Here is a 26,585-nt window from a genome sequence, read left to right on the forward strand (position 1 = left end):
GTTGACTAGACGCACCGTAATAACTCACCCTGCTGCTCCTTGATTTCAGCGCAGGAGCATGAAATGTATGAACGCATGTGCTTTTTACTGAATGAAACGAAATCACGTCCGCAGCTCCACCGGTGACGCTGACACCGAGTGAGACTGCATCTTTAAAACAAAAAAAAAAAAAAAAAAAAAAAGCCAAAGAAAAACACACAACCTGATCAGTCATAACTGTGGGATGATAAGGACTACCTCTTTTTTTTTTTGTTTTGTTTTTTTACTTCTGGACGGAGCCACGCCGATAGAAGAGCATTCAGCATCAGCTGTTCGACACTGGGCTCTCATTGCTGGAAGTCGGGGCTGAATCAGTCACATGACAGAACTGGAGGCAGAGATCTAGAGAAAAGGCACAGCAATCCGGCTTGCACCGCCATACTGTATTTTGAGCCATATCACATTTTTATTGCAACATTTTACTCCCGCTCGGTGAGTACATTTCCACTGGCTTTTTGTAACCATTTTTTTGTCTTTTTAATTGACCCCCTCCCCCCTTTTTTTAATTTTTCCTCCTTTTGCTGGTGTTTGAATTGAGCATTTACATGGTTGTTTTGAGCGTTTTTCCACATCCAGGCTTCAAGTTTTTAGCATGCAGTTATTCTGATCGAGAGTGCCAAGAAGGGTAAACGGGTGCGTTATCGGTCGTCAGAAAGATTTTACTTGCTTGCAGTTTTGTTTCGTGGGTCGAAACCAAGCAGGTTTTGTCAGTATTAAGATTTTTCCAAACATCTATTGGTGGTTTTGAAACATTTTTATTATTATTTTTTTATTTTTTTTTATTTTTTTATTTTTGTTTCTGTCGACTTTTGCTGTTTGCTATATGCTTTGGTTTGCATTTTGCAGTGTTGTTTGTTGCCTTCGAGTTTTGTGATTTTGATGTCTTGGTGAATCTCACCGATCAAACCCTTGCTTTTACTTTGTTCCTCTTTTCTTTATAAAAAAAAAGGGAGTCATTTTTAAAGCCGTTTTAACCCTGATACTTTTCTTGCAGCTGAGCTCACAGGTTTGTTGTTTTTGTGTTTCTCTCTTTCTCTCTTTTTTTTTCTCGATGTGATTATACTTTTGCTGGTGGCAGTGTCAAGTATTTTTGGATGTTGTCATTTTTTTTTTTTTTTTTTTTTTTTTTGACTAGATGATGCTGAGTGGACGAGGGGAGTTTTGATTCTTGGGGCAGTTCAATGCGTTTTTTGTTTTCAGTATCCACGAGGATGAACAGACATTTTCCCCTTTGCAGGTATTTTAATATGACGTTAAATGTATTCACAATAAAGAATGAGGTGACAGAAATATGCACCTGTGGCTGACGTGTTATTTCGCGAGGGCTGGCCCAAATTGCTCATTAGAGAAGGTTTTCTTTATCAATGTTATCTGAAGGTTACCAGATGTGATCGATCTGAGCAGGTTACGTGGTCAACAAACCAAGAGCGAGGATTGTCGTTCGATTCACGGTGTTTGCTTTGAGTTCAACAACCTTCAAAGTCGTCACAACTGAGGAATAAATGTAAGTAGCTTCGTGGAGGAAGGACGCACTGTGACGACTCTAATGATCTCCCTTAGATTAAAGTGGCTCCAAACTCCATATCGGGCTTGGATGGGCAGAAATAATAATTTGCTTTGCTGCAGCAAGGGTTTGTTTTTAGGATAACCACGCGCTACAGTGCTACTGTAAAAACATGAGCAAATACTTAAGGGACCTCCTTACTGCTGAACAAAGTCAGGTCCACTTTTGTAGGCCCAGAGATCCTTGAATACCTTCAGATTTGCCAATTTTGCTTTTTCAGGACTAAAGAGGATGCTCAGAGAGGGAACTGATCTTTCAACAGTCTCTTTTAACTTAATCACTGCTGTGCTGCAGGTCCTGTTAATATGTAAATATATTTCAGGTAGATTTCTAAAAGGGTATGGGGTCACCACCAGTTAATGAAATAATTTTCTGTTTTTTTTTGTTAGACTACGGGTGTTTTGGGGTGCATTTTCAGTGAGTAGTTTCTGAGTCACTGTCATCTGTCAATTAACCTTTCTGTAATTTAGTCTGAGTCTATAGCCAGAGACTCTCTTAAAAACCACAGTCCCTATTTGACCTATTCAAGACGATTGCAGGAGCAAGTGAAATCATTTCTCTTGTTACACGTACCCTGTCATACTGAAGTGTTGGCTTCAGCATCGGTTTTCTGTTGAGGGGAAATCATATTGTGTGTTTTGTGAGCCCATCTATTTGCTTCATTTTGATCCATATGCATTCAGTCTACCAGAACACAGGTTTTCTCAGTGTAATATCATAGACCTATAAAATATATGAGGTTGGACCATTAAGTTTGAGTATAGACTGTTAAGCCACACTGCCATTAAACAGGCTGTCATGGTAGATCAGAATCTGTACACAGTAATGTTTTGATTAATACAGAGACAGACTTACATTATCATAATGCAAACTGATTAGAGCCATTAGAGCCACTATTTTAATTACATACTGAAAAGCCGTTATCATGTGTTCATTCCTCGTCCCTGGGTAAATCTATCCGGATCATAAAGCATGTGTCGATAAGGAGTGAGAGAGAAAATTTGAGAATGTTTTTTTTTTAAAATTATTTTTAAGACAGTAATGAGTAAGATCAGCAAAACATCTCTTAGTTTTTCCATTTAGTGTCTGGCTGGTTGTTAAAACAGGCTCAAGGGTGAATTGACCAATGAGCCTGTCACATATTAAGAGGAGGGGATGGAACAATTCAATATGTTGTCAATGGCTGTCAATGACCTAATTTTTCTAGAAAAAAAAAAACAACTGCAAATCTTAAAAAGCTGTCAAACTGCTTCAGTCATTTAGAATTACACGTTTAAGTTTTATGCTAATGTCTAGTTGAAAGAATGACTTTAATTTCAAAGTTTTCGTCTTGAGCACAGCAGTGCGTCTTAGTGATGATTTCAAAAACTTTGTCAGGGCAGCACCTCGTCTCTAGCTCTGCAGAAGGAAGCAGAAACATTTGCTAAAATTTGACAAACAGGTTTTTACCATAAGTTTTTAGATGAGTAGATTCTTGCCTGTTTGTAGCATTTCTTTAAAAGAAAAACATTTTTAGTTCAGTTCGAATAGACCTGGATAGATTCATATATTTGCAGTTTTGTCTTTCAAACCAAATTGCCACAACATGACACATCAACATGTTTTCCTGCCCCTAGATGAGAGGTGTTTCTACCATGCGACGACAGTATGAGGTCCTGGACATCTCTCTTTCTAAGCATTATGATAGCTTCTGTTACGTCCTGCGGTGTTGTGTCTCCCCTCCAAGCAGGTTTTCTGTTATCTGGGCCAAACCAGACCTGCACAGGAGACTTATGGGGAAATATGATAGCTCATCTTCAGCTATACTTCTGCTACCATGAATAAAGCATCACACAAAAGCAAGCTGTACACCCTAAGCATGTGCTAAACTATGGGATGTGTGTGTGTGTGTGTGTGTGTGTCTGCATGCTTGATGCTCTGAATGTAAGTGTAACCTTTTTTATTAGTTACTGCTTTGACTTGAATTTGTATCCGCTCCACTGAAACAACTGTTTAGTTTTCAGCATGATAGAGTGGGGCTAATGGAGGCATAATTAATATGGGTTACATCTTTTACAAACTTGTTTAATTATTACCCTATGTTGGACTTAGATGCATATGCCATGAAGATTATAATCAACACAGTCACATGCAAGATGCACAAATGCATCTACTGCACCAGCTTCAACAAGCATTGCCCTAATCCTGCATGTTTAGATCAGATCAACTGTAAACATGTAGACAAGAACCCAACATTAGGATTAGGCCTACTGTATTTACAGATACAAATACACATGTCAATTAACAATTTCAGATCTTTGTTTTCCTGAATGAAGATGCTGTAAAAGTCAGATCAAAAGTCAGAAACAAATTTTATAAGATGCTGTTGTGGAGCATCAGGTTGGGCCTTCCTGTTCCATCAATGCACTGCAGTAGTTTAGGTTTTAGTATAAGTTTTCTGACCTTACATCAATCAAATGGATTGTAGCTGCAAAGTTTACACTCATATTTAGCTTTTTGTTTCCCCAGTTTGCCACTGAAGGTATCGTTCATACATTACAGATTAAATCAATATGTTACGCAGATGTAATTCATTCAAGGGCACAGATTTGGATTTAACAGTAGGTGGAACAGAATTGTGAGATTCTTCAGTGAAAGAGAAAAAGTATATGCTATTTTAGAAAATTGTAAAAATTGTTTTTCAATGTTATTAGTAGTATTAATAAGATGCCCCGATAAATAATGTTGTTTTGCATTTTTACAACAAAAAGCATTGTCTGTATTATCATTGATTGATGTATAATTCTAATATCTCCTTTGAACAAATTTAACAATAATTATAAACATGGATTAAACATTTGTTCATAGAACCACTGAAGCCTCACAGAGGTTGCAAAATCAAGAAGAGAGGAGTCTCACTCTCTTCTCCTCCTAAACCTCTATTACTTGAAGCACACAGTAACAAAGGGAACTCAAATAAGCATAACATTTTTATTGAGCGTCTTCATCTGGATTTTGTCAGATGAACACGCTCTCCAATATCAATATGACCTGGAGTACTGAACTAAAATGGGCATTTTCATCATGTTTTACTCTGTCAATGAGGCATTTTCTTCTTGCCCCCTTATAACAGATAAACAGCTTACCTTTGGCATGATTAATTCTGCTGAAACAATTGTTAATTACTTTACTATCCTTTTCTGAGCTGTTAATTTGATAAGTGAGGGGATCTCACACTGCATATTCTGGGCAATTAAACCCATATCTGAAGAATAGGGTCAGGCTGAATTGCTTTCTACTGTCAGTTATGGGAACCATTTGAGTTATAGTGCATCACTTAAATGAGTCTTCTGCACTGATATGGTGAGACCTCAATATAATTTAAGAAAGTCATTTTTGTTTTAGTTATGTTTGATTAACATTTAATCTTGAGTGTGGCATTTTTTTATCTGATAAGATATTAATTAAGACAATGAGAGATGTTAGAAAGCTGAGTGAGTTAATATAGTTTTATCCATCCTATAATTAAAAGGTAGAAAATAAGACAGAGAATTAGAGCTGGTGAGTAGACGTGTGTACAAAGTAGTATCAGTGCAATTAAGAAATAGCCAATTAAGCAGCAATCATGTACATTTGTTCTTATTAGCGAGAAGCAAATGCACAACTCTATTTTTAGAAGGAAATAATGTTGATGTGTGATACTGAGTAATCTAAAGTCACAAGAGAAAATGTTCAAAACTTTGTATTTCACTTCAGAGCAACTTCACAGTTTCTGCTATTTTACTATTTTACCAGCTCAGTGTGTACTTATTGATCCAGACCAGATCTGTGCACGTCAGATTAACATATTTACTAACCTCATGTTTAAATGCAAAAAAAAAAAAAAATGGATCCAGCAGGAGCATCATATGGGATAAAAAATAGAAATAATTTTTCATATTGCATATAGATTCAGCATTGCCGCTCCTGGGGCACAAACTGTACAGCATGAACTGTATTTCTAGACACTAATACACCAAATTGATTCAAAATCTTCTGCAGCAGCAGCTGACATTAAATTTAAGAAGAGGACGAAGGTTTAATCTTGTTTCCTCACGCTTAACATTTTTAATATTTGGTTTTCACATTTCTCTGCAGACCATGGTCATGTCAAGATGACCACACTAAAGATGACTTGCAAGTTTTCAGCTTGCATCTGTCTTTTCTAGATTATAATGAAAAGTCTGGCACATTGCAGTAGTGCTGCTCCATAAAACATTATGAATATTATACATACAAACTCATAGTATATACAAACATTTAGGAGTGGGATAAAATAGAGGGAAATCAAACGTACTGTTTTTAACTTTAAAAGCAGATTTAATTTTCTTTTCAGATTTTATGCATTTTATTTTAATTGCAGTGATATAATCATAGTTTCCTCAAACCTGGTAGCATCATATTAGCTTTAAAATGCTTTTAAGATCGCCAAACAACTATATGGAGAAGTAGAAACTGGTTATGTGAAAGGCAAGTTTATCAGTCATCTTGAACACAACTTTTTGTTTTCACCCTGCTGAAACATAAACAGACATAATATATAAAACATGTAGTAGATCAAATGGCGGTATAAAATACAAGAAGCTACATTACAAAGTTAATAATCCAAAATATACAACACAAAATTAACAAAGGGCAGATCTTAAATGCTAATTTGTAGATTGCATTCTGAAGTGAAAAAGACTTAAAACCGTTGTTAGCTGCCGAAGGCGACCTTTAAGATGCACTTAATTACTTTAATATAAGATAAAAAAGACAGTACTACTGGCAATTAACAAATGACCAAGGAATAAAGAAACTCAGTGTAAGGACAGCATTGCACATGAAATATCTAATGGATCCATAATTCTTCATGGCATTAATGCATTGGACTTTTAATATGCCTAATTTATTGGTAAACACTGGCTTCATGGAGAAGACACAAGTTCAGACAAACAAAAGCTTGATCTTCCACGCCTAAGTGGCCTGTGCGACGTTCACGGAGTCTGAGAGAGAAATGTAAACAAACAAATGAATTAAAAGGTGGCTGAGGAGCACTGTGAGGCCTTCAAAAGCAGGTGGCGGAGCGCTCCAGATGCTGTAGCGAAGCAGCGAAGCAGATAATGTCCTGCCTAGATTACCTCAGGGACCTCGATTACAGTGGAGCGTCCTCATCTGGGTCAGCTCCAGGCTGGTTCTGCAGGGATCAGCTGTTCTTGCTGTCTTCTTGCTGGCCTCAGCTGTCTCTCACCTGCTTGTGACCAGTTGTGGATGCATTGACACACTAAAATCCACAGTCTCAACAGACTTGATATACTGTGCTCTTTCTGCTGTATAGTGACAGTCATGTATGCAAGCCTTTCAACCATGCATGAAGGCACTGTTCATAAGCATCAACGAGTTACTGAATGGGTGTAGTCGACACAAGCGCAGGAGAACAGGGGATCCCCTGAGCCAAAGCCTTTGTTTGAGGTTTCTTGTTGGAAAGTCAATCAAATGACAACTAAGATACTCTAAACAATAACAAAGAGATAACAATGACTACAAAGAGGCACAAAAACAAGCACAAATGTTGTGAAACAACTACATAAAGATACAAACTAACTACAGGTAGCTGCCAAAAGACAGCAAAGAGACACAAAACAGCCACACAGATATGCAACAGTGTCATGAATGACAAAGTGACCACAAAACTTTTTTTTAATATCTTTCAGTCTGGTTGTCTTGTATCTTTGTAGAAGAGGTTTGGCACCTTTTACCCAGGGCAGGATTGTCTTATAGTCTCTGTTTATTAAAAATCAAAAACATTCACATGAACATTTGGGCTCTTTGCTGTGTCACGGTATATACACAGAAGGCACAGTATATTTAGAAATGGATATTTTAAGGAGCTGTACCTTAAAACAGAGGAAAAAGAAGTGATATTTTAACTCAGAGGCATCTTGACTCACATACTCACATGGATCATGACCTCAATTTTCAGCGTCTGCCACTAAGAAAGAACCGGTGCACTCAAGGAGAGACGGCTAGCAAGCTAGCTTGCTATTGAGTTTGTGTACCCCTGAGGGCAAAAACATGTCCACTGAGCAAACCTTTTATGTGTCTCTCAACAGACGGTTCACTCAGGGGTAGCAAGGGACTGTCGGTGATGGCGAAAATGTATTCCTCTCCACATTCAACCTTTGATTGAGACTGACAGGGAATCCTTAACCAAATACAGCATATGGACAGACTTGGGGCTTGTCATTCGGGGACTTTGACACAGTTATTTAAATGTCACCTGACTTCAGCTGGGTTCTTTTGTTCTGCGCAGATTTTGCTAAGTAGGAGAAAGATGCAAAAATGTGTTTTATTATATTTTATTACCATCTCAGCTCGTGGCGTGAAACAAACTGAGCCCATTGCGTATGTGTTTATCCTTGTTTGTGTCTACATATTCGTGCAGTTGTGTAACACGAACAGGGCTGCATGCTCGTCGGATTGGGATTAAGAATGGCTAATGTCACTCATGGCTGCAGAGGCCCTGTGAGCTAAATCTGTGTTTAAAAAAAAAAAAAAAGACAAAAACATCTGTCTTACTAAAACATAGCCCTACTCACCAGTGTGCTTATGGATAAAAATAGAAGTCCTGACATTTAATTCCCCACTTAGCCTCAAAAGGCAATCTTCTCCTGAAACATTAATAGCTTGTTGACATCTTACACTGAGCTACAGTTTATCAGGTGGCATGCGTAAATAACGCTTCATTCTTCATATTGATTTTTCTGTCTGTTTACTTCTGTTTGCATCCACTTTCTCTAGTACACAACATGAGCCCAGACTCACCACAGTGCCACAGTTAAGCACGGTTTCGATTTCAGCTGTGTTTTTTGGAAGTCTTAAAAAATCTTGCATTTATTATAAAGCACCCCCACCCCACAAATAGACTGCTGTTTTATTACTGAAGGATATTGATTTTACATATTATTTCCCCTGCCTCTTAGTGCTAATATGTTTCTCTAGAGTTTGTTTATTAGTTGTTTTCCTGTGAAGCTAGTGTTTACAGTACAGTGCAGCTTCCTGAAATTTATAACTAGGGTTGTAAGAAGCACATTTAAAATGAATCCAAGTTTTTACTTAGCATCTGCAGGTGCGTTGGCTCCGTTCACAAGTGACAAAATCAACTTAACAGTACCTCTATGCTCTAAACACAACATCTTACTTCGTTTAATCTGTTCAAAACACAAAGTTTGAAAACTTTGATTTATATTTAACAAATAAGAGAGTAGTGTCAATCTCCAGGATTAAATAATTAAATAAAGTAATTGTTTATATATATATATATATATGTGTGTGTGTGTGTGTGTGTGTGTGTGTGTGTGTAATTTTATATTTGTTTGAGCCGTGGGGAACTAACAGCAAGGAAAATCCATTTATGTCAGTTTCTGACAAGTCAGTTGATGACAGTGAATATATTTGTTATGTGAAGATGTAAGGTTGCTGTGCACCACAGGAGCTTGACAGCTTTGTAACGTGGGTAGAGCAACAGTGTCTGCATGCCCTGTAACATCTGCATGGGTCCTTTCTTATTTTACTATACAATAAAAGACACCTGTCAATGGCATCATCAGGGAACACAAACATAATTAAGTAATCAAGCAGACACATTACATATGTAAATGACATTAATTGCGGACATGGGTTTGAAATATTCATTCAAATTAGTCACATCATTTAGGCAAGGATCTCTTCCCAGTGAGTGTAATCACTGCACTAATTAGGTCAGTCAATTCAGGTTGAAACAATTTGAAAAGCAATTTCAGTTTCCAATTAATTCTTCACTAAGATAATAAGAACTAATATTGGATGCAAACGTATAATACAAAAGTAAGAATAAAGGGAAAAATCTGCACACCATCAGTGACTGACAGTTTCACTATAAAACTTGAACCTCAGCTGTTGATGATCGGTCAGAATGTGTGTTTATTGAGATGACTGTCTGTATGGATTCTGGACGTGTCTCAGGAACACTGTTTGGACAGGGCCAGATGAAAGCCACATGCTCTTTCACCTATCTGACCCAAAGCAAAACACTTAGGAGAGTTTATAATCAGCCAGGGAGTATTTTGCCCAGAAATACACAAAACAAATACACCTGATGCACTGACAAATAAACCTGGTGCACCCAGGTTACTGTTGGGTTCATCATGTTTTGTTTTGTTTTGTTTTTCTTTGATGTGCACTTTGGCTGAATCTGAAGCAAGATCATAATCATATTTAAGTTAAAAACATGTTTATATATAAACATGTTAATTGTACATTGTACTGTAGTTCAATAATATGTAAGTGTGCATAGTTTTAATTTTCAGTTTCCTGACAATTACTCATTAACTTTCCTTGAGTTTTCACCAAATCTGTTTAGTTTGACTAATGTTACACAGAAGTTATTTTTATGATTCATCATGTATCCAGTCAGAATTACAGAGTTTCTTATTGCGTGCATTCTTATGGATAGTTATTTTGTCACTAGTTTTCTCATTTTTCTAAACCATAATGCAGAATAACTATTCTGGGCCTTAGACCATAAACAGTTAGACACTTTGACTTTTAGGATTTAAACACAAATTGTGTTTTATTAATTTTTTGAATTACTTATTTACACTTATAATGTAGCTATCCGGCCTTATAAGTGTTTTATTATATATGTATGGTATTTTCTCATTTCTCATCTGTTTATCCAGCAGACACTGGGTACTTTTGATTTGGTTTGTCTGGGGAATATGCTTTCTTGCATTCACAATTACAATATTGTGAGTCATAAACCATTTCGTAAATGTACATATTAAATCTTGTAAACTCTAAATGTGTATGATGGGCATAAAGAAGTTGATGGCAGTTTCCACCTGCTCACAACATTGTCCATCTCTCTGATGCTTTGTCAGTAACTCATTCAGTAATTGTATTGCACTGTTACGAAATGATTTTTAGCTGTGTGTCTCTTTCTTTTTATCTCATGACAAGCCACTTGTTTTTTGTTAGCGCTGATTCATGCTTTCAGGACAGGGGCACATCCACAGATAAGACATCCAGTAATATCATCCTGACTGTTCTGAAGAACGAAAAGAGTTGAAAGGGATTGGCCATCCAGATTCGGATTTATTTTATCTCACATTCATAGATTGAAACAATAATCACTTTATCATAAATGAAAAACATGACTGAAGTGTTAATTGGAAATTAATATGGTGTATTATTTATTAGTACATTTAGTGCAAAAGGAATATATATAGAAGAACAAGGAAGATGTGTATTCATGAGCTGAAGCAATTAATCAACTTATGTATGATATACAACAACAATACAAATGTTGAAACTGAAAACATAAAGTTAGTTCTCACACAAATTGGGAATAAATGCCTCTAGGCTTTATTTCTCACCTTTTATTATTTTATTTTTTTTCATTTATATCACAGCATCACCAGCTGTTATTTCAGATGGGTAAAGCCAAAGCCAACCAATTTAACTTCATCCACTTCCATGTAAGCACATAAGAAACTTCATTTAATCTCCCTCTGTTGCTGCCTGTCTCCTTGGCTTCAGCTGTCTCATCTAACCCAATTCCTCCTTCTTTTGTGGAGGACTCAGCCTCACCACAGTTTGATTTTGACACATAGATTTGCCAGCATCAATGATCAAGTGTGATTGTTATCATCCAGTGACACAAAGAGGACTGGTGAGGTGCTACAGGAGGTGTTGAAGAGGTTTAGAGTAGCTTGAGAAAGTATTAAAGCAAGGTGTAGTGAGAGTTAACTGCAGGGAAGAAACGTTGAAAGTCATGCTGCTGTGATTTACAAATTATTTACAGATTATTTTTAAAGAACACATGGTTTAATTCGTGGGAGGTTTTTTTTGTGCTTCTAAAATCTCGCTTGACTCATTTATGTTTACTGCGCAGAAACAGGAATGTTAAACATCTAATAGATCAAGCAATAACTACCAAATAGCTGCACTTTATCAGACAACCAGTGCATTAACCTGTTTTGTCACTTGCCGCTGGCGATGGAAGCTCCACATCAGGAAAAAAAGCAGATGTGTAAATCAAAATATATATATGAGTATATATAGTAAGGGTTTTTTGTGCTGCCGTGGTTTTGTGCTTTGCTTTCCTTACCTCCATACTGTACTTCTGCTTTTGGTGGCACCTCATATGTTTTGGCTCGCACACTTGGCATAAAGTGCACAAGTGAGAAGACGTGGAGAAGGTTGCCTTAATAATATCGGTAGCGACTACAGCCTCTTAGTGGGTGCACCAATTACTCCAAACTCAGCAAAACTGAATGAGTTGTTTTAATCAGCTTCAATTTAGAAGCACTACAGGACATCTCCAGGCTGGCAGCTGATGGAAGGTCAGTGCTTATGGTTTGGATAAAGAGCAGAAAGTGTAACCATGAGGACTGAGTGGAAGCTGCAGTACAATAGCCTTTACAACACACATGCACAACATTTTCCTTCTTTATCACTCAAAGCAGTAATTTTCTTCAGCATTCATTTTAAAGTGAACCTTGATTTTCTAGATAAAATACCGTTTATGATGAATACAAATGACCACAGAGGAGTTTCCCAGCAACATTATGAGTAAGATTCATATGCATCTGGAGGAAGTATTATTAAGGACTTGTGTGAAGGATATTGCTCGATTTGATCAAAGGCTGGATTGAAAATGTGTGATGTGTGATATCACACATCCACTAATGAAACAGGAAACCCATCTATAATACTTCAAATACCCAAATAAGCATTTCAGGTTGGGCTTGTTGTTGAGCTTTACTGGCATAGTCTGATCATTTGGTAAATACTGTTGTTTTCTTGCTGAAAGCTTGATACTTGTAGCTATTCTAAACCTGCAGCCTGCAGCTGGTTAATTTAGCTTAACAAAGTGACTGAAAATACTGGCAAACTGCTAATCAGGCTCATCAAAAGATTCCTGGCAGACCTCTAAAGCTTACTTAAGCATCGTGATTGTTTAACTGTAAATAGTCCAAATCATGTATTTCTTTTTTGTACAGATTAAACTAATAAGATACAGAGGTGCTGTTAGTTTGACTTGGTTGGACAAAGCCTGTGTCTGGCTTCCATCTATCTGTCTTTAGTAAGAGTACCAAATATAAAACCATTTCTTTAATTATGATAAGGAATCCTTAAAACACAACTTACTTCACAGTATATTAAGAAAACATACAACACAAGACTTATCAAGTTATAGTAGTAGTATAGTAAAAAGGTCTATTGCTGTGACAGGAATTCAACAAAGTGAAAAAACCTGTTGTAAATTGATGTAAATGAGACAGTGAGTGTGTGTGTGAAAGAGAGAGAAAGAGACAGAGAGAGGGAGGCATGAAAAGACTGATTCTTTTCTAATTTTCTTTTGTGAACAATTCCTTTATGATGTGATCATAAAAATCAGCTGAACAACCTGTAAATGTAGGGGTGTTAAGGCTGGAGAGCGCTGTGAAAGGATAATTCTGATCAACCGGAGGGTCATTTTGTTTCTTGAGTTGCTTGTGGATAATAAATATAAGGTTATTTTACCCAGGGCAGCTTAATATAGCCAAGACCAGTTTTAAAATTGTGCTAGAGAAGATTCTGGGATTGGCTCAGATATCTAGTGCTGAACTTCACAGTTTCCAGCATTAAATGACGTGTTTTACTTTCTGTATAATATTTTTAATTAGGTTGTATAAGTAGCTAAGCCCCAAGAAACGTTCAAATAAAAATTTAAAATTAATATAAAAGGAGGTAACAAAGATTTTAAAGATTTTGACTGCATTAGCAAATAGAAAAGAAAAAGATGTTCAGGTAGGTCCTGGTCAGAAAGTTTGACCTATGAAGGGACTCTTAAATTCTGAGAGATTAACTGCATAATTTGGATATTGTACAGTACTGTGCAGAAGTCTAAGGCACTTTAGATGTTTAAGATTCTTATCACACTACACCATCAGGTGTCAGACTGATCCCAGGTTCATTGTGCAGCCTATTGTGCAGGACAACTAGCCCATAAAGAACCCACTAAAAGTTTTTCAGAGGCAAGAAGAACCAGGAGTCCTGCAGCAGATGGTCTGACCCCCACAGAGCCCTGATCTCACAGTGTGGAGTCAGTCTGGGATCACATGAAGAGACAGAAACACTGTTACAGCCTGAATCTACAGAAGAACTGCAGCAGCTTCTCCAAGGTGCTGCAAAGTACCAGGAGAAACTGTGTACAGGTCAAACCACAGAGATCTGCTGCTGGTTTAAGGTCAAAGGGAAGTGCTGCAGATACTGATTAGATTTAGGTTTGGTTCCCTTTACTGCACTTTGCATGAAGTTAGTTGATAAATGAAAAGCTGTTTATGTAATTTGTATTAAACACATCCTCTATGTATTTTTACTGCCTAAAACTTTTGCACAGTACTGTATATACTGCATATATGTATCGTTATAGAATACAGTCTGTGTGAGACTTTTACATATAAAATAACTTTTATCCCTTATTGATAAGCTGAGCTGGACTCTCCTTTTGACTCATTTGACTGTGATTGAAATGAGCTGAGCTGAATTATGGTTTTACCCAACACCTGCTGATATGTTTTCTTTCCAAACCAGTCTGTTTTTCATTATGGGTAACCAATACTACAAAGATTTGTTAACACTTCCTGAGCCTGTGTCTAATGTGTCTTTACTACATACTGCAAGACGCTAAAACTGGTAATTAAACACAAACAACTAACATCATTAGTTTACACTATTTTGGGATAAATTACATATTTTTAGTACTTAGATATACTTGTTGTCTGCAACTAAGATGAGGTTTGTCAAAAACCAGGCTAGTTTCTCACTTCAGCTCAGAACGTGTAGTTATTTATTTAAGGAGTATCTCCTGAAATACTGAAAATGACTTGATTAGGTTTAGAAAAGTGACTGAACTGAATTACAGTTCATAAATAAAAGAACATAAAGATGATGCCACTCTCCAAGGGGAGAGTTCACCTTAACCTCCTCCTACCAGGACATTATTGTCCTATACACCGTGTCACTTCTTGCTTCCATCATCAGTAAGGTCCATGGGCTTGTAACTGTTTTTCAGCAGAATCAGATGTCTGTCACTAAAGATCAGGACGGTGGGCCCAATTGAGCACAGTGTCCATGTTGAAAATGTCCAGGAGCAGCAGTCGTCTAATGTCGGATGTCCACCTCTTTAAATTCCAGCTGCAGCACTTAAAACTTGTGTGCGTTCTGGCATAAACACCCAAGACCCAGCTAATATGTTTGCTGTTTTGCCCCCACCCCATTCGGAGGGGAGTGGTGGAAGAAGGTCTAAGGTAATTTTGATTTGTTTTAGCACTGAATGACAACACTGATTATCCAGCACCATCCAGCAGCCAATCAGATAACTGATCCCACCTGACCTGGCCTTGATTGACAAGTGATTCTGCTACAAAATATGGCAGTATGAAATACAAAGGAGTTTGGGGAAAGCAGCATTGTAACAAAGAAGCCAACATTGCAAAAACAACATTTTAAAACTGCTGGCACTTAAGGGGTTTTACAAGTCTGTTACTGTGCAAACAAGCATAATGAAATAATATTTCATAATAATAAGCTGAATGGTAAAGATGTGTTTCATTGTTTTACAATTTCATGGTCATAAAATGGTGCATATTTATTCATATAATTAGTTGTTTCAGAATGTTCTGTTTTTTATTTCATTTTGAAGGTCCAAATTTTCACACACACTCATGGCGTGAAAAGTAAATGTAAAAAGTTGCCCACACAGTATCGGTGTCTGCATCCTTTGTTCAATATACTGTATAACTCAACCTGCAAAGAAAATCTTTTGCCCTCAAGTTTGCAGTATCCCCCAACTTCTACAACTAAACTCTACTAAATGAGTATTCATTGTGCAGTATGTGCATGAATGCATATGTTATGGTTCTGATCAGAGATGTCAATTCTGTAGGCCAAATTTGTAATTGAATTTTCCAATTTCAGCAACAAACTGTTTCTAAAGTGATGAAAAATATTAGCCCTGAATCATGTTGTTTTTAATTTGAAATAAACAACAGAAATATCCCATGATGGTTTTTTGTGGCCTCATTCTGATTTCACGTTTTGGCTTCTGCTTTGGATCTTTGCAAATGTCATAATGATGTGTCAGGATGTGCCACTTTTAAGTGTGATCTGTTAAGGATTCCCTAAAACTTAATGCTACGTCTATTAACCACGACTGCTCCAAAAACTTTACCACAAACTAAGAACCAATATTGTAAAAAAGACTTGAATACAACTTGCACCCCATCAGGAGAATGTTTATTTTACACAGCCTCAGTGCTGATTGTAATTTAAGTGATTTAATAAATGTTGAGAAATATTTAGAAACTTTGCTGGGTTTGAGACATCACCCTGGAAGGTCAGCAGAAATTAGTGGAGTAGGAGGAAAACTTAACCTTTCCCTGGGTTGACTGACAGAGACACAGAAGTGCCTTGATTGCAGCTATTGTGTACTCTTGTGTTTGATGATAATTACACATCCTGTTGTTTGCTTGCCTCACTAAATGTTTCACAAGTTCCCATCATGGATTTAGAAAACTAGAATTTTTTTGTACTGTACAGCAATGGACCATAATATTTCTGCAAGGACTGTTACTGTGGTTGTTATGCAATACTAATGATTGTTTTAGTGCTAAAATTAGTTGTTTTTTTTTTTGCTGTGACACTTGGTCATTTTGGAGGTCTCTGTAGATGTTGCTGCATAGTGTTTGCTGCAGATGGATCCTGTGTTTTAATAACCTAACACTGTAGAATGTCGAAAAAAAAAAAAAGAACGTGAGTTTCTAAATGAATAGCTTAGCATTCTTGTCAAACTAACCAAAGAGCTGCTTAATTCTAGTATCCACAGAAAAACTGTACATTTGCTGAGGTTCCTAAACTGACACTGAATTGCAAAGGAAGAACAAAGTTGTGGTTTTATGGGCAGTGATGTGCTGTGACTGGACTAACTGAATAAGTGAACTGTAACAGTAAATCAGCAATCACAGCTCTGCAGTGGCAAAGGAAATAACATTGGCACAATTATAGTAATTTCCACCATATTAGTGTTAATGCATAAGACAGTAACTACTGTGATTTGAGTGGTTCTAGCAACCACAGACCCCTATTAATACTGCCTGAACCAGGAAATAGAAAGTGAATTCATACTTACATCCAAATTCATATTTGGATGTATATTCATACTTATTAACTAACACTGAACTGCAGAATGGCAGCAGCATCAGTTCCTGCCTCTGTGATGTTCAAAGAAAATTCTTTATGTAAGCAACTAGAGATTTTGTCTGCTATATACGCTGCATAGTAAAACATGACCACAAACCAGCATACTTCAGCACTCATATTGATCACTGGCAAAGGGATAAAGAATGCAGCATCTGGAGACACAGCTGGGTTTTGATGAACAATCCCGAGGGTAAATTTGGCAGAACATTAGGATTCTCTGACTTTGAGATGTGCTATACAGTTAAATAGAAGTTTTTTTTTTTTCAAAACATCCCTGATAATATTTTATTAGCATGTATTTATGGTTTAAACAGTGATACGATAGGTCAGAATGGCAGTTCACCCACTTTGGTATGGTTAACACTGATCAAAAGCTGACACAGAGCCAAAGTAACAGAGAGACAGAGGCAGGATGTAGCATAATGATGACTCTTTAGGGCAGAGCTTTCCATATGCTTGACATGTAATCAAGTATTATTTTAATGTTCACTAGATAGCTATATATTCAAGTCATGTCCTAGAAAGAATGTTAAGTGGTTTACTTTGCATTTAAGAAAAACAAGTAGGAAAGCACAAATTGATTTTCAGAATTCAGAGCCATGTAGCTCACAAGAACCACAATAACACTTAATCACACTTCACACTGACACAGTCCAGCAATTCAATAAATAATCTATTTCAGTAAGTTTCTGCTAGTCATGTTACTCAAACAAGCCATACTGTATATTTTACATAATGTCCTTCACTCACTCCCTAACAACATCTGACTTTTATATTCATATAATATCAATATTTGTAAATGAAACTACATGCAGTCTGAAAATTACAGTATTAGTATATATCATACAGTAATATACTGTAGTTTAAATCTTCCTGATGTATACAACCTGCTGTAAATATGCTGTAAATATGCTCTAGTGACATGAATGAAATGAATAATAATTATATTTATATACCAGCTAGATTCATGGGTATGAATCATACAGTTTATAATCATACACAGGACATGGTGACCACGTGTAACCTGTTCCATCTTCTGCCTGTGTGGATAATTACCTTCTCAGACGTGCTCAGACATGATTACCATGTCTGTACAGAATGAGTTTTCAACATTTTAGGATGAACACATTTTGGTTTGGAGTTCTTGAAAGCAGAAGGAAACTTTCAACACCAAAATGTTCATAAAGCCCACTCATACATAGACCAGCCTATACTGTCTCAGTTTTGACTGCGCACAGTCCAAAGAAAATCAGCAAAAGCTAAAAAGAAAAAACAAAGGTGCTTACAGTAAGAGTTGGATGCATACAATTAACTATTGGAACAACAGGGTCCTCAAAAAAAAAAAAAAAAGAAAAAATCAACAGACACATCTGAATATTGCACAAAACTAAAATCACAACTCACCCAATTCTTTTCTCTAAGGATTTTTTGAAAGAATAAGTCAGGTTATAATAAATCCTTCATGATTTCGATCCAGGAAACCAACGCTGGCAATGCTGTTTATTTGTCTAGGCATTTAGCTGCAGAGGAGTAAAAAAATATCAAATTCAGAATCAGTGTACCCAGAGACATTACTTCAAGGAATCCAATGAAAACACGTTAGAAAAAAACAAGACAAAGGTCAAATACTGTATGTCAACCTGGAGGCTGAATGGGTGCTCCAACAATAGTTTGCTGTTTACAACCACAACAACTAGCATGAAATCAATACCTTGGCATTTTTCCAACATGGGGCTAGTCTGGGGAACTGGGACTTGACCTTGAAATTATTTGGATAAGGTGAGAAAAAACAAGCAGGTGTCTTGTACCACATCATCATCCAGCTGGAGCTGTGGGTCATGACCCCTACACAGAGATAAATACAGTAGCCTGTCCTGCAGTGATAAATAACAGGCTATTAGACTGTTTGTCTAAATGATAAGCACTCGGATCGTTTTTCCTTCACCGCTGTGTAAAACAATAAAAACTTACTGTAAAATTGTTTTTAAAAATGCACTCCTAACTGCTAATGTATCTGTGATATATACTTACAGGGTCATGCTCTACTGTCAGACTTAGACAAGCCTGAAGAAAATGTTGAAATAGTACAATGTGTAACTGAAAATGATATTGTGAAATATCACACCAAACTGTTTGGTGTTTAAATAATTCACATAGATATGACATTCCCATCAGTCTTTGTGTTAAAAGCTAATTAACAAAGGGGGGGCGAGAAAACATAATCAAATAAGATGGTGGATATGGGAAATGCTAACATTACCACGTAGCTCAAGGCAACACTGTGCGTCATAATGTGTTTGGACACAGATGTAGTAGTAGATATTTGCCATACATCAGTCATGTGAACTTGACCACTAGACAATTTACATTGCCTGTACTTGGACCAAACCAAACCAGCTAGCAATGACCACTCTGACCGTGTACATGTGTATGTTTTATTGTGCATGTTTGTATTGATCTCAGCTTCTAATTCCTGTTATTTCCTTCCAGGCTCAATTTTCTTTCATCTATGTATATATGTGAAGGTATTTCATAAAGCCAGATGATAAACACTTTTTGCCCAGTGTGTCGGCTGAGCCTCCCATGGAGAGAAAGAGTAAAGGAGAAGCAATAGGTTATACAGTATCTAATGGATGGATGGAAGTTTTCATCCAACATTTTTGAAATTGCACACACACATCTTTGCGTCAGTTCAAGTTTGCCCAAACAAATTGTAAATTTGCCTCACATTCTGTGCTTTTGTATTGGCCTGTAGGAGGAGCTACCTCCTCTGTAGACCTCAGCTAAATGATTATAATATATTTTCCTCAGTGTCAGAAAAATGATAGAGGCACATAATTTATTTATTTAGCCTTTGCCAAGTACAAGTAGGCAGACTAGGGGGCAAACTTTGCTAACCAAAGAAAATATTTGAGATTTTTTCCAAGTGCTTCTGAAAGTGACATTCAATTTCAGTCAAAGTATTTTTCATCCTATTCTTTGGTTTCATTTCCTGTCTATTACATCCAAATACACTTTCATCAATAAGCTCCCAGGTGAATCATTAGTGGGAGGAAAAGTCATTACATGTCTTCTGCAGACTGAGTAATGAAGCCGGTGCTAGTCATCTTTGTCATTAAAATGTTCATAACCAACATGCACCATTACAGAGTGAATTCAGCAGGATACTTCAGACTCACAGTGAAAACACTTGAGTCGTTTATGTGTCAAATTTAGCTGTTTCATAAGAAAAACAAGACGTTTAAATTAAATGAAATGCTGCAGGCTTTCATGGAAAAAGAATTTGCTGCTCATATTAAATTTTTTTAGATAACTGTTCATGTCACCAGGATGTAACCCAAACTGACAGCAATGTCAAAAAGACACAAAATCACATAATAACACTACACACTAGTTTTTGTGTCTTCTCTCTCTTGTTTTGGACACAGTTGGTATTTGCTTTAGGTTTTAAACACACTAAAGCATTTCCCTGAGTACCAGTCATGTTATCTCCATTTTTCTGCTGGTATCTTGTGAAAAGTATAGCCAGGATCAGATTTACTCACGACTGGCTGGACTATGTATCTATGTGGCATGCATTAGAATTTCACAAATCAAAACACTGTATTTGTTCTTTTTTTTTTAACATTTATTAGAAAGTATTATTTTGTTAAACAAGAGTGAAACAAACGTCTCAGCTGAGGTTTGTGTGTGCTGGGTTTCAAAATAACCACTGTGCTGCTGTCATGACTGATAGACTTGAAAATGTATGTCATGTAGCCAAAGACTTCCGATGACTAACTTGGAAGACAGACAATAAGACAAACACTTTTCAAGCCAGTGAGGCATGAAATGGGATGGGCATGGGATGTATTTTTAAACTATGGAGTAGATAAAAATTACCTAAACACCTCTTATAATATGATTATAGGAGGTTTTTGCTCAGATTTTAATGGTAACATAACCAGGCTTGTGACTTAAAGGTGCAATAAGTATATATATATATATATTTTTTTTTCCATTAATATTAGATAATAATATTAAATGCTTATTTAAAATGGCAGAATAAGAAAATTATCATCAGCTACGTGGAGCATGGCATCTTTACAGTTACTGCTTGCTTCACCATATGATGGACACTAACACAGGGATAAAAGGTGCACTTATATTTAACAGGTGACCAGGAACAGGACTCTAATCTTGCTCAGTCTGGTGAATGTAATAACCAAAGAACTTACCAAAACTGCTTCAAAAGGGACACAATGAGCCAAAACATCAATTAACACCAGTAACAATCTTGCCAGTGAATGTGTTTAAACACCACTGTGCATGTTAGGTAAGGCGCTGTATTTTAATTACAACTGTACAGTAAGACAAAGCTGAAGTGCTGCATTCAGATGGAGCTGTTGGTATAGCTATAATGTAGAGGTTTGAGGAAGGGTGCAATGCAGTAGGTATCAGTAATGATTTAGCGTGAGAAAGAGCAGAGGTGATAGAGGGAAAAAAACATCAGGCCTGTCTATGCTGTACTTCCAAGCTCCACAGAGAAATGTTAGGCCGTAAACACTAAGCTGCCTGCAGGTCTGTCATACATATTATTGGGTTAGCTATGAAGGGAACCCAGGCTTAATCCTCTTCAGCTCTGCAAGTCAAAGCAGGGAATCAGCACACAGTGATTATCATATCACAATGTTTATAGTTTTATTAAAGTAAATCCATAATTTTGCAACGAGGCAAAGAATACCACATGTTAGCGCAAATTAGATTTTTTTTGGTGATTCACTTTTGCAGTGATTACAGGATTGTAAAACAGTGTGTCAAGTGGTAAAAGAGAGAATCTACAAGGGACGCTTATTATTGTGTAATACTTGTTATTGCTCTGCAACATGACAAATTAACAGAATTCACTCTTCCATGGAAAAGCTGTTTATCTGTGTATTTTAAACTCCCTGAGGTTAGTGTGGTGAGGCAAAAATGTCTTCTCTGTCATCCATTTCCCCCACAATTTTTTGATGATTTTGTGTCCTCTCTGCCCACCTCCCCCACCACAGTGGTTTATTCACATGACGATTCATCTGGCACTCTATCAGCATTAATAATGTAATCTGACAGATACTGTATAAGACTCAGTACAAGGTGTCACTCTCAGCAACAAACAAGCGTGGAAAATGGATGATGTGATAAGTTTTGAGAGGGAGACGGAGACAGAGGGAGGAGAATCAAAGGTTTAGTAGTAAACTTCACCTAAAGTTATTTTACTGTTTGTCACATATAGGGTGTGTAGTCTTCATAGTGTTGTTGTTTTTCATCAGAGCTAAAACTGTTTTCATTATATACAAATATTTTTGGGAAGAGTGAATGTAAGTAATCTTTATATATTATATTATTATATTATATTATATAACATTGAACATTTCATTTGTAGACTCAGACTCAGTCACAGCAACATGGCAATCGTGTCCATTTAAAAGTGGGCTGTCACTGCCAAAGCAGCGTTCCCCTCCTAAGAACCCGCACCCTTGTTTTGATTGTTTTAGTCCATGTACTGTTTGTTAGTGTTCATCCATAGCTAGTATACAATTATGTGGACTAGTTTTTGCACAGTCCCTTAAAGCTTATACATAATCCTGTGTGATGTTGAAAGAAAATGTAGAAATTGATTTGTAAAACAAATATGATTCTCCATTCTCAAATTTCATTCTCAGATATGATGATTTTAAAAGGTTTTTTTTGTAACTTCTGAGACCTACTTTGTGACAGCAATCAGTGAGTGTTATCCATGTCTTATTTTGAAAAGAGACCCTCCAAATGTAGACATATCTCTTTCTTTACTCCAACTCTGAGATAATATTTTTATAATGGCAATTTTTACATTGTATGTTTTGCCTCATGGAAGTGAAGCTACTCAGGCTCACGTAGTGATATTCATAAAGCCATATGGTGCATGTGCTTATTACTCTAAGGGGAGAAGTAATGTTGAGAGCAGCAGACAGACTAGATAAGCCTTTCCTACTACACAGAAGAAAGCATGTGCTGTCAAGCTGTCAAAACTTAAACGTCAAAGACTGTGATCGGTCCGCCATGTGAAGTTCTCCCTCGCGTTTATGTTTGTGATGTTTGTGCACAAGTATATGTGACTGACATCGAGCTTATGTGTTCTGTATGAGCGATGATGCTGACCTTATCCATGTGTGTGCAGATCTTTGCCTATGCATGTGCTTATATTTGTGTTTTCATGAGTGCATCTGCTTTTGAGCATATGTGCATGTTTGTATATTCAAAAGGCCTGTTTCTTTTTGAATAGCCTTACACTCTAATCCATTTTACTGAAGTCTCTGGCTCTTATACAGCATGTCAATAGACCTGATAAATGGAAATATGCAAGTGCAAGAAGAAAAAAAGTATTATACTTCATGAAGCACGATGACAGCTTCATTGCCCAGGGAAGCCCTTGAGGGTTTCCCTGTGCTCCAACTAGCTTTTAAAAAACTGCAGCAGTGCCATACAGTAACTGCCTGGAATAAGTCAGCTGGGATTTGCTCACTTAAGGATACTCTTAGATAGGATAGAAGGTAGAATTAGCAGCAATTAATACCTGTTGCAATTTCGCTTGTGTCCCCCACATGTAAGACACAGACAGAAATAATAAGAGTGGCATTAGCCCCTGTGTCAGACTTATATTATTGTATCTGCAGTTCTTAATTCTGAATTTGACAGAAAGTATGATTACCAGCAAATATTGAGACTGTTTTAATTGTACTTTACTGTCATACTACAAATACTGTACAATAAAAAGGGAAATTAAATGAGGGGGTGTGATGAAGGGTCTACAGATGGAGAGGGTGGGACCCATTTTTTAATGGAGGCACCACTTGCTAATTAAATAAAACAGTTGAACATTTAGTTTCCCACTCTAAGACATGTCACTGTTTTTTTCCCATTGCTATCCTCTTGTGCATGACACGTCTATGCTTTGTATTTAAATGTGGAATATGCATTGAATATGAATATGAAATGTGTTATATTCTAAGTAGCAACAGTGTTTTGGCTCATTTGGGAATTGTGGGTTATTGAAATTCAGGCCTTAAATACAAGGCAGGCCCTGCCACTGTAAGTCTCTTTTGTTTTTTCTGAGCTATGCATTAATTACAAAAGGAAACTTTGGTCTATAGGACATAATTTACTAAGACAAATCTTTCAATTGTGCACCAATACATGATACATATTTGATTTTAATCTATAAAAGTAAAGAAAGTGAATTGATTAGTCTCGAGTTATAAAAAAGCCTCATGTAAACATACATTATCAACATTTGTCACATTTCAAGTTAGGAAACAGCAACCACAGAGAATCCAACTGCAGATACCGAGCAGACAAGCAGGTTTAGTAAACTATTGATTCAAATGACAAAAAAACAAGCAAACTTACTTAAAGTCCAAGCAGACAGCAAAGTTGGGCAACAGACGGGGGTTTTGGAATTGGCAAACTGGATGAAGCAGATGAAAAGGCAGAGTCCAGAAACAGGCAAATGTCCAAAAAGTAGTCAAAATGAAAAGGTAAAAACTAGCTGGAAAAATATAATGGTTGAGAAGACACATGAAATAATCTGGCAAAAAGAAAGCTGGCATCTTTACAGGGGAAATAATGTGGCAATGGTGAGCGGTTTTTCAGGTGGGCAGGGCAGAGTCAGGTCACTGGGAACAACGGAAACGTCCAGGGACATCTGGAGGCTGGATGGGCAATGTCAGTTAATGGGAATGTTCAGAAAATAACTAGGACCTATAAGGTAGAGATGATGTCAGGCAGGAACTGGGCAGAATGAGCCAGTCAACAGGATCAGGGCATCATGACAACATTATTATCATCAACTTGTATTCTGCATGTTTCTGTCTCACATTATTACCTCTGTCTGCCTGTGTTTTGGAGGATGAATTGAGTGGAAAACTGTAATGAAAATTGCATAAACCTTTGTAGACAACATTAATGTCTCAGTACCTAATACTCTAATGTAAAGCCTTTTCACCAGAGGTTACTGCAGAGTAAGCTGCAATTTTCATTGAAGCTGTAACCTTTTCTATCTAAAGCTTCACTTTTGATAGAATTTCTTGTCCATATTTTTTCAATAGTCATTCAGGATATTTACATTCAGTACATACCTCTATACAGTAGCTTTCATTGTGGCTACCATTTCTTTATGTAAAATGTGTACGTATTCATACGGGAGTCCCAGGAAACTACAGGATATAGTGTATATGTACTCACTGTGCAAAATACAGAGGACACATTTTGCAAAAAGACAATTCACCTTAGGCAATAACATTAATACAGACAGATTTGCAATTTCAGTGATTTTTGTCCTGTTTTCATTGTTACAAACAGAATTTGTGATTGAGGCCTTTCATACAATCACATAAAAACTTTATGAGTGTTTGACATAAGAATTTCAGTGCCTTAATATGAATGAAATTAAAGTTTAAACATTACCAAATGCAAGTACATCCATCCATCCATCCATCCATCATCTATACCCACTTATTCCTAACCAGGGTCACAGGGATCTGCTATCCCAGCTCTCTTTGGGTAAAAGGCAGGGGTACACCCTGGACAGGTCACCAGTAAAGCTAGTACAATAAAAACCCAATTATTACAACTAAATGAAAATGAAAATGAAAATAGAGTGCTGTTATGTTTTTTGTTGTTGTTTTGTTTGGTTTTTTTTTTTGCATATCTGTCACATAAATGATTCAGACCATCAAACAAAATATTTATTACACAAAGAACACCAGAGTAAATACTAAATGTAGTTTTTAAAGTATGATTTCATTTATTAAGGGGGAAAAAAGCTGGCCTTATGTGAAAAAGTAATTGCTCCCTAAACCAAAATTCCTTCACAGTGATGTGAAAGACAGTTTGCAAACACTTGATTGCAATTCCTTTTTCACATAGGGCCAAGCAGGTGTGGACAGCTTTCCCTTAATAAATGAAATAATCATTTACAAACTGCATTTTGAATTTATTTGGGGTTACCTTTGTATAATAATACATTTCTTTGATGATCTGAATAATTTAAGCTTGATGAATATGCGAAAATAAAAATCAGGAAGGCACTATATATTTCAATAATGCAATTTGGGGCACTAATTACTATATGCTACTAATTGAATCCAATCAACAAAGAAGCATTCTTCTTTTGTCTTCTTTATTAACAGACAATGAATCCTCTCAGCCCATCATTTGTTTGGGTTCGCTGAGACCAGATGCAGAATTTTAGTCCTTGTGTTACATTTTCCAGCACAAGTTTGGCTGCTCCCTGTGGTCAGATTACATGTAATCATTGTCTATTGTCTTATCAAGGGTCACTCAAAATATATATGTATGTATAAAGAATCCACATTAACTATTAGCACAACATGAAGCCATATCATACCACTGCAGGAAATAAACGGTGGTAGTTGTTCCAGCTCCTTCGGGGCTAATAAGACAGGATAGTAACATAGTATCAAGGCCAGTGGGTGTTGATTAAACAGGTACAAAAATAAAAACTGTAGAAATGACATAAAAAGTACTTTTCTCAAGATATCCAATGCCATTTTCCCTGAATAATTTATAGAGATGACTGTGATACACGTGGCAAAAAAGGAAGATGTATCTACTACTGTAAGCTCCACATTGACTAGGATAAACCTCTGGGATCACCAGTAATACTTGAGTTTATCTT

At 36.7% G+C, this 26,585-nt stretch overlaps 1 protein-coding gene across 1 annotated transcript in view; it reads left to right on the forward strand.

The window, feature by feature from the left end:
- Positions 1-336: 336 nt before the first annotated feature.
- Positions 337-26,585, forward strand: part of LOC113121970 (RNA-binding Raly-like protein) — a 35,932-nt gene continuing 9,683 nt past the window's right edge. The window contains exon 1 of the mRNA XM_026292859.1: positions 337-471. The gene's annotated coding sequence lies outside the window, so the exon portion shown is untranslated. The remainder of the gene's footprint in view (positions 472-26,585) is intronic.

Source organism: Mastacembelus armatus, chromosome 20 (assembly GCF_900324485.2).
Source record: "Mastacembelus armatus chromosome 20, fMasArm1.2, whole genome shotgun sequence".
NCBI lineage: Eukaryota > Metazoa > Chordata > Actinopteri > Synbranchiformes > Mastacembelidae > Mastacembelus > Mastacembelus armatus.